Source organism: Limulus polyphemus, unplaced genomic scaffold (genome assembly GCF_000517525.1).
Source record: "Limulus polyphemus unplaced genomic scaffold, Limulus_polyphemus-2.1.2 Scaffold7006, whole genome shotgun sequence".
Lineage (NCBI taxonomy): Eukaryota > Metazoa > Arthropoda > Merostomata > Xiphosura > Limulidae > Limulus > Limulus polyphemus.
The window spans coordinates 35,615-43,660 of record NW_013672616.1 but is presented as its reverse complement, the minus strand read 5'-3'; the positions used below and the strand labels follow the sequence as shown (position 1 = coordinate 43,660).

At 31.3% G+C, this 8,046-nt stretch overlaps 1 long non-coding RNA gene across 1 annotated transcript in view; it reads left to right on the top strand.

Moving 5' to 3' along the window:
• LOC111089676 overlaps positions 1–4,034 on the top strand; it is a 5,538-nt gene extending 1,504 nt beyond the window's left edge. Inside the window, exons 2-3 of the long non-coding RNA XR_002613911.1 lie at positions 267–380; positions 3,901–4,034. This is a non-coding gene — a long non-coding RNA (uncharacterized LOC111089676). The remainder of the gene's footprint in view (positions 1–266; positions 381–3,900) is intronic.
• The last annotated feature ends 4,012 nt before the right edge of the window (positions 4,035–8,046 follow it).

Sequence of the window (8,046 nt, the reverse complement as noted above, 5' to 3'; positions counted from 1 at the left end):
AGGTTTAGGTTAGGTTAGGTTTAGGTAAGGTAAGGTTAAGTTTAGGTAAGGTTATGTTAAGTTTAGGTTAGGTTAGGTTTAGGTAAGGTAAGGTTAAGTTTAGGTAAGGTTATGTTAAGTTTAGGTAAGGTTAGGTTTAGGTTAGGTTAGGTTTGGTTTGGTTTGGTTAGGTTTAGGTAAGGTTAGGTTAGGTTTAGGTAAGGTTAGGTTAGGTGTATGAGTTTATGAGTAAAACCATGAGTTTTATGGTCATGATTATGTTTCAGGTCAAAGGCCGATATGTCAGGACTGTAGGGTCTCCGTCAGTTAGGGGTTTATTGAAAGTTCTGTTTGAATTCTTTCCTCTATGTAAAAATGAAATCACCGACAGTTATATACTGGTAAGTACTGGAGGGGTCCAGCATATTACATCATGTTCAGTTATTTAATGTTTTTGCCAGTGCAAAAAATCAGACCAGAAAGAAACTGAGTAAAACCATTCATTTTCTCATATTAATTACAGAGGAAACTCTAGCAGTCACTCGTGACATTAAATACAATATTAACGATATGGTATTTCTGTTTTTTGTTTTTTTTTTCTTGTGTGTCGCGAATGTTATTGAAGACCCTGTAACCATTTCTGTTTATATATATATATTCGTGTGACACTTATATTATTGGAGATTCTCTAACCAACAATCTCATGTTTTGCATAAACAGCTTAGAAAAATGTGATTAAAAATCAATAAGGGTTATTAGATTCTTCTGATAATCCTAGGGTTATAGTGTATCATTCTGGCTACGGTAACAGCACTGTCAAGGTAGCCATCTCATTATTATTTTGATTAAATTCACACCTCATGTTCTAAGCTATAACACTTTGTTTTGGAGCTGCAGTTTCGGTTTCTATGAAATGAAACAAATTGTAAGAGAGATAAGCCTTATAAAATTTGTTATATTTATCAATGACATCAATTTTATTACATTTGTTATCAATGTTATAAAATTTGTTATATTTATTATCAATGATATAAAATTTATTATAGTTATTATCAATGTTATAAAATTTGTTATATTTATTATCAGTATTATAAAATGTATAATATTTATTATCAATATTATAAAATTTGTTATATTTATTAGCAATGTTATAAAATTTATTATATTTATCATCAATGTTATAAAATTTGTTATATTTATTAGCAATGTTATAAAATTTATAATATTTGTTATCAATGATGACTGAAGGTAGTGGCAAAGATCTACATATTTATAGTTTAAGTATAAACTAGTCCTAACTCAGCAGTATAGAAATTAGTTAAGTTTCATTCTTTATGAGCCAAGTTTTGCCTAATGATTAACATGTCGAGCTGCCGATAGAAAGGTCCGAAGTTCGAGACTTAATGCTGCTGAACATATATCGCATTTTCAGCTGTGGTGACATTATAAAAGTGACAGTCAATCCTCTTATGGCGATGGGTGGTGCTGACTGTCCTTTCCGGTGAGTAGTTCAAAATTAGAAACGGCTGTACATGACCTGGCTTTTAGCCCACGTGAGTATAAGTACCTGACATTCAAGCTGAAAATTCCAACCAACTCTATATTTTAACCATTTTTCCATTAACAAGCATGCATTTGTCTGCTACTATATATGTGGTCATTTGTGTACTGTGGTAGCTATACATCAATAAAAGTTGAAATAGACACTATTATTTCTTTAAAATATTACTGTCAGTAACAGTATAGACTATAATGTTTAATATATCATAAGTACGATAGTACTTATAGTAGGAATGAAACAGATTCGTGAAATACAAATGTAGAACATTTTGTCTTGTCATACATAGAAAATCAGCAAACAAGGGAGAGAGAGAATGATCTTTTTGTGTCTTCGCTAGAGAATGATATTTTTGTGACTTCGGAGAGAATTATGTTTTTGTGTCTTCGATAGAGAATGATCTTTTTGTGTATTCGATAGATAATGATCTTTTTGTGTCTTCGGGAGAGAATGATCTTTTTGTGTCTTCGATAGAGAATGATCTTTTTGTGTCTTCGGAGAGAATGATCTTTTTGTGTCTTCGATAGAGAATGATCTTTTTGTGTCTTCGGAGAGAATGATCTTTTTGTGTCTTTAATAGAGAATGATCTTTTTGTGTCTTCGATAGATAATGATCTTTTTGTGTCTTCGATAGAGAATGATCTTTTTGTGTCTTCGGGAGAGAATGATCCTTTTTCGAAGACACAAAAAGATCATTCTCTATCGAAGACACAAAAAGATCATTCTCTCCCGAAGACACAAAAAGATCATTCACAAATCTATCCGAACTTTTGTTTTTGTGATTTTTGCTTTTTTTACGTAAGCCATGTTTTTTAAACATTTCTCACACATCATAGGAGGCTCCATATGTAAGCCTTATGTTAGGAGTATTAAGTTAGGTTACTATATGGTGAATCAAAACGGACTCAAAACCACATAGATATTATATACACTTCACCATTATAACAGGCCTTGTGGTATTTCTTTGATCTGCTGACTCAAGCTGTGTTGATAAACCTTAAATAGGCGAAACTGCAGTCCACAACAAAGGGTATGGCCAATCAAAGAATGCGTTAGGCCTCTACGTTACAGATTCTCTTTTAAATCTCACCTCTGGTGAAAAAAAAAAGAAATCTTTAACTTATATATACAGAACCATTTTGTATATTATTCTTGCACTAAGTCTGTTTTTGTTCTTCTTTTCCAACTAACCACATTTTTGCGGTTCTGTTTTTATCTCTTCATTTAAGGTACGTGCATTGTTTATATTTAAACATTTTATCTGCACAATGCCAATCATAAAATTGTCAAACATTTTATTTCATACCTGTTATTTAATATATTTTTTGTAAAAATACTAAAATATGAATTTCATGTGTTTGTTTTATTAATTGACTAAAATGCAAAATTGCACAATGGCTATCTGCGTTGTGCCCAACAAAAGAATCGAACTCCGAATTATATCACTACTGCTGAGACACCCTAGGGTGGGGCAGTTCACGCGTAACTTTAAAAGCTGTATGTTTCGGTTGATCTGACTAGTAAATCTAAATATTGAATACATGCGAGCCACGTCTTTCTGCTTTTCTTATAAAAATTTATTCAATATTTACCTACCGATACTTTTTTCTAAGCCTTTTTCAGAATGATGAATTATTTAAGTTTATAGTCCTTTCGCTAGATGGCGGAACGAAAGGTTGAAAGTCGTTATGACTACAAATCTTATAATTGTTTCCTGACAAATTAAATATGTATTTTTTTCCATTGGGACACCTACAAACTGATTTGCAACACGATATTTTTTAATTGGCAAACTTTCGACTCAGTTTCTAGAACCATTTTCAGATATATTTGAATACTTACAATTTGCACGTTGTTCAGTAAGCCTAATGACGGTCTTAGAAACAAGGTTGATAGCTAATAAATATAAAATGTTTTAACATGGTGTAAACACGTTTATAATGTTCCAATATTTTTAATTTGTAATAAATAATTTCATTCCAATAACTGTAATTTAATTTATAATAACAAAAAAAATAAATCTCTCTCAGTATTATTTTCTTTTCCATTTTTTTCCAAACTCGACACAAGATAAAAAACTCTATAGTAAATAAGTCAATAAGATGAAGTTATGTTTCATAATTGGATAGTAATGACTAAAATGACCAGAAAGATGCTACAAGAAACAATTAAATAAATGTCTTCTTTACAGGAAACAGTTGAATGATGTTCAGATTATTGGAAATTTACAGAATTTTTTGGCTTATTAGAAATCTCCAGTAGCAAGTATTGTAATGTACATTTTGGGGACATCTTCGTTCTAATTATATAGCTTTAGAGTTAAAGATGCTTTATGCTTTAACATCAATATTTGCTCTTTTTAGAGTTCCAAATCAAAAGTATCTGAAGATGTAAATTTTGATATATCCAGAAAAGAAGAAGGAGAACTTCCAAGAAAGCTATTTTATATACAGTTTCGTTTTGAGTTAACTTACGTACGTTTTATTACAGTTTTTACAGCAAGTACCTGTCCTAGAAACAATTCTTACTTAATGTAAACGTTGTAACTTGTAATAAAGTAATTTTATATACGTTCTTGTATACTATGGTGTTATTTTGTGTAAGTATATACTTCCCAAACCTGTTCTACCCTAATTACAACGGTTACTGGATGATTTCAAGCTATTCTACACTGTACATTAATCTTGCAAGTTAACCAACTTAACATATTATATAATACAAGTTTTATCAGCTTTAAATAAATTAAGCTTCATTTACTCGAATATTAACACTAGTCAGGAGGCGCCATCCCTTAGCAGCATTTTGTACTTTAGTGAACCATTAGTCTCAGGATAAAAGTACAGTAAAACAAAAAAGGTACGGTAAAATGAAATTTGTTACTTAAATACAAACGATCAAATAAAAAACGCAAACAATCAGTGCATGACAAGTGATCCTAGAAAATAAATAAACAGGTATTGTATTGACCAATAATTAAGTTATTGGAGCTGCTATACTTTTTACGTACATAATCATATCTCACTTAGAGTGAATTAGAAAAATCCACAAGCTGATTATTTCATTTTGTAAATAGCTTAATGGCAATTTTTATATGAGGTAATCATGTTGTCTTACATTACTTGAGGCAAAAAATAATGTTGTGAAAATGCATTGTGATCATCATTTCGTTTCGAATAGAAAGAGGTGGAAATATCTCTTGTACAAAAAAGGATATTCTCTATAGTTTTTACACCCTTTTCCGTTTTAGATGTCTCATGGTTAAGGAATGTTTACTTTGTTTGTCGTTAATCGCAAAGCTACACGATGGGCTATCTGTGCTCTGTCCACCACGAGTATAGAAACCCGGTTTCTAGCGTTGTAAGTCCGCAGACATGCCGCTGTGTCACTGGGGGACGCTATATAATAAATTAATTTCTGTATAATCTGTAATATTGAATGGTAGCAAAACTTTCTCTTTGAAAATAGTGGCGACTTTTGAGAGTGCGGAACGTTTGCAGTAGTTTTAGTATGAGAAGAAAATAAATATTAAACACGATTTTACTTTAATAATAGCCCCTGGTGGCTGAGCGAGAAGTCTTAGAGTTTATAATGCTAAAAATCGGATTTTAATATACCCGCGGCATAGCTTTATGTTATACAAGAAATAAACAAATTTTAATAATATTAATCCTATTTAATATTAAAATACAAAAATATAAAATTCAAGCTCTGTTTCTATTATTAGAGGGAGTTCAGAACTGGTTTGAAGAAATTCACACCGACTATGTTTTGAAATCATAAACTTCATACCATAATTTTATTAAATTATTTTGATCAAATTTTTTTTCTATGAAGATAATACAGATTAAGAATCTATTATTTGTTTGTTTCTGATATTCATGGAAAGCTACAAAAGGACGATATCTGCCTTTCCTAAACTTGAACTGAGAGACTAGAGTGAAAGCACCCATCACCAACTCTTGGACTACTTGTGTCTAACCGAGCAGTGGGATTTCACCGTAACCGGCTTGGCATGGCCAGATGGATAAGGCGCTCGACTCACAATCTGAGGGTCGCGGGTTCGAATCCGCATCCTAGATCGACTTCTCTGAAAACATAACAGAAAACAACTAGCTGGAGGAACATATGGTGTGTGTGTGTGTGTTTTCTTAGAACAAAGCCTCATTGGGCTATCTGCTGTGTCTAAGAAGGGGAATCGAACCCTTGATTCTAGCGTTGTAAAATCCGAAGACTTACCGGGAGGACTAAACAAATGGTAACACAGCATTAAAATGTATAATGTTTAGTTAAGATTCAATAACAGAGAATCGTTACATTAAACATTTTAAACAGTGTTACAACAATATATTCTGACACAATAAATCTGTGTTTATGTATTTAGAGAATCAGAATTACTATATTTGTGCTCAAAAGCATTTTTATCCACAAATTCCTTATTAACATAATTTTATTAACAATATTGTATGGAACATATTTCCATAGCTCCATACAGATGCAGTTATATGTCTGATAGTATTATAATGATTTCTTAGCTATTATTAATTTATTGTTGTTAAGCACAAAACTACACAATGGGCTATCTGTACTCTCCCCACAGAGGGTATCAAAACCCAATTTTTAGTATTATAAGCCCTCAGATTTACAGCTGATCCACGGGGAAGCAAATTTGAATGCATTATTTTTAGTTTGTAAACGGGCTATAAATTAATCGAACAGCCAACCTCCGTGGTTATGTTTAGTTTTAGTTACAAAACCTACCACTAGATGCTAGGAACGTTGCGTATATCTGAAAAACATATGAAATAAAATTAAAGTGGCCAATTAATTAAAACTTTTGGCGCCATAAGACATTTCATAGGAACATTTCTATGTTATACTTAGAATTATTTTTCTTTGCCTTTCAGATAAAAAGTATCATGTTTTTTTATACGAATAAGAACATACGGTTACCCACATTCAACGTAATCATTCTACAAACTATTATGAAAGATTGCTCGTGATGTAGTTTTAATGATCAGATAAAGAGTGTAGTATTTAAACAAGCAGCCATTCCCATTTCTAGCTGTCACTAGAGGACATTTAGATATTCGTGTATTTTTTAAAGAATTAATCATTGTTATTTAATAGATGGAGGTTTACAACAGTCACAGTACTCATGAGACAGAACAATTAAACAAGTTACTTTCAAGTATCATCAGTTTTGAAGTTTGTACGTATGACTTTCTTGTTTTTCATGTCGAATCTTCATAAATGGTTAAATAACAAACAGGAGACCAAAATCGCCACGATTTTGATATATCTTCATCTATACGCCTAATATTTCATCTTAAGCTTTTAACCGGTAAGTTTATGGACTTACAACGCTAAAATCTGGGGTTGGATTCCCCGCGGTGGACACAGAAGATAGCCTAATGTGGCTTTGCTCTAAGAACAGACAAGCAAGTAAAACTTAAGCTTTGTAGCACTATACTGTGACCAGTGAGCTTAATATCTAGTCATGGTAGTGACTCCGGCCAAGCTAGAAACACTAATGGAATTATACAGAATTGTGTAAACTTTACCTAAAAACTAAGGTATTGTTACAGCTGTTCTAAATGCTGTAATGCCAATATTCTTATGTTTCTGACAGATCTGAACTCTTTTTTTTACCACATTCAAAGGAGCAATTAGAGATAAAAAAAAAATAATCGGTCAGAAAATTGGTAAAATTATTATTATTGTCAAGAAAGCAAAAAATTGTGAACAAAATATTATATATCATATTACCACGTCAACGTGTACATATTAATATCAAATAAGGAATGCAAATGGGTTCAAGACTTAAGGTGTATTGAAATTAATATCTACTGCTGAAACATGTTTTTTTCGCTTCGGTACCCTGTAAATTTAAAATTAGTAATCATATGGTTCAACAGATTGCAGCGCCATCTACTGAAAAGCGCCTTAAATTTTTTACAATAAATTATTTAAATAGAAATGCAAACATTAATTTGATTTAAGTAATTATAATACAAAATCAATTAAATGTTTTTTTTATCATTAAGATCTGTTGATAAAAATTTTACGAAAGAAAGTAAAATAAAAATAAAGATTTTTACCGAAGAAAGTTGTTTTTAAGACAAAGAGGAGGTGATTATCTGACCACAATATTTTACATGCACATGGCTCTTATTTTGTAAAATGTTGAATTTTTATATGGTTGGTCCCTTTTACTCTATCTTAGCTGTTTTATTTTGTATTCTCCATGTAATATGGCCCTTTTTTTGTAGACATTATATCCTTATATGGCGTGTCATTTTATTCTGTCTTGGCTGTTTTTTTTTCTTTCTGCTTTTTGTTGTCAGTTATTAATTGAAAATACTCCCTGCTTATCGGTTTTAATTTTCACCAATTTTGCTCATCCAGTTATAAATGTTGTGACTACTTTAACATGAAAATAAAATAGTAAAAAGAAAATACTGTACAAGATTAAAACATTCATTGTTTGTTTTTTAATTTCGCGCAAAGCT